This window comes from Octodon degus, unplaced genomic scaffold, assembly GCF_000260255.1.
Source record: "Octodon degus isolate 3935 unplaced genomic scaffold, OctDeg1.0 scaffold00123, whole genome shotgun sequence".
Taxonomy (NCBI): domain Eukaryota; kingdom Metazoa; phylum Chordata; class Mammalia; order Rodentia; family Octodontidae; genus Octodon; species Octodon degus.
The window spans coordinates 4,120,027-4,121,744 of NW_004524699.1; the positions used below are offsets into that span (position 1 = coordinate 4,120,027).

Genomic DNA, 1,718 nt, shown 5'->3' on the forward strand with positions numbered 1-1,718 from the left:
CTGGCTGGCATGTGGTGCTGGGGGATTGAACCGCGGTCCCTGATGCTTTGCTGAGCTTGTTTTAAGTAGGTGCTTTAGACCACTGAGCCATCTCTCCAGCCCCAGGACTCAACTTTAGATGAGGAAACTTGTTATAGCCAGACTGGGGCCTCCCCTCCCCCCTTTCAGATAATTGAAGCAGAACTTCAAGAAAATTCACTAACGGTAGAATTTGAAATGGAACTTACAAAATTAACAGTGACTGGCAGCACTCCAAAGGCTGAGGCAGGGTGTCACCAGGAGTTCAAGGCCGGCCTGAACTGCGTAGTGAGACCCTGTCTCAAAAAAAAAAAACAACATTGGCAGCCAGGAACGCTCATTCCTTTGTGCCAGGTTGTTTGTGTCAAGAGGATCGCTTGCCCTCAGAGGCTTTTTCTAGCTGAAGGATTCCTCACTAAAGCAAAGAGGAATTCAAACCCCAAGGAATTTCTCAAGCTGGGCGCTGTGGGGCATCAGGGCGCCTCTTTCTCTTGCTCACTTAATTTCTCTTTTGTAAGGCAGACGGGATTGAGCCCGAGACCTCTGCACTGAGCTACAGCCCCAGTCCTTTTTTAAATTTTTGGATTTTGGGCCGGGGTGATGGCTTGGTAGAATAAGCGCTTCCCTTGCAAGCACAAGGGCCTGAGTTCAATCCCTGGTTCTGCAAAAAAAAAAAAAAAATTGGATTTGGAGACAGATCTTAGTCGCCAAGTCACCCAGGCTGGGCCCACGCATGCAGTCCTCTTGTCTAGACCTCCCACAGCGCTGGGTTCCGAGCGTGCACCACTTTGCCCAGCGGTTTCTCGCTACTTCCTCTTTCTAGTTGGCTTCAAGATCTTTTTCCCTTTTTTTTTTTGCAGTGCCTTGCGCTTGCCAGACAACTGCTTATTCTATTGAGCTATCTCCCTGGCCCTGGCTTCAAGATCTTTAAGTTCTCTGGGGTTTCTTATTTTTCTTTTTTTCTTTAATCTTAGATTCTTGATTGTCTTAAGAAGAAAATGACTGGCAAGTGTTACTTTTTATGTAGTCCTATGATTCATGATAGTGAAGAAAAGTACTGTGTGTGTGTGTGTGTGTGTGTGTGTGTACAGATCATTTCCAGACACAGGAGTGTCGCGTCTGGAAGTGGCCTGTGTCTGGCTGCTGCCCCGCTGGCGCCCTCACAACAGCAGGAACCACATCCTCTCTGCCCCCTTCCTCACCCACATTAAGGCCTAGGAATCTCAGGGTATTAGGAAGAGTGCTGCTTTTTATTGTTGTTGTTCATGGAATAAAAGAGATTTTGTTTGTTTGTTTGGTTGGTTGGTTGGTTTGGGGTTTTTTTGTTTTTTTCCAGAACTGGGAATTGAACTCAGGCCCTTGTGTCTGTAGGGGAAGCACTGAGCCATCTCCCTGGCCCCTTTATTTCATTTATTTATTTTTATTTTTTTGTTTTGTTTTTTGTTGTCTTTTTTTTAATTTTTTTATTTATGTGTGTGTGTGTGTGTGTGTGTGTGTGTGTGTGTGTGTCAGCCCACCAGGGGGCGGGGCTGGCTGGCATGTGGTGCTGGGGGATTGAACCGTGGTCCCTTGCTTTCTAAGCTTGTTCTAAGTAGGTGCTTTAGACCACTGAGCCATCTCACCAGCCCAATTTATTTATTTTTAAAATTTTATTTATGTATTTGTGTGTGTGTGGCCAGCTCAGCCCACCAGGGGGCGGG

At 46.4% G+C, this 1,718-nt stretch overlaps 1 protein-coding gene across 3 annotated transcripts in view; it reads left to right on the forward strand.

Moving 5' to 3' along the window:
• Ttf1 (transcription termination factor 1) overlaps window positions 1-1,718 on the forward strand; it is a 28,254-nt gene that overhangs the window by 12,525 nt on the left and 14,011 nt on the right. The gene's annotated exons all lie outside the window — the stretch shown is intronic.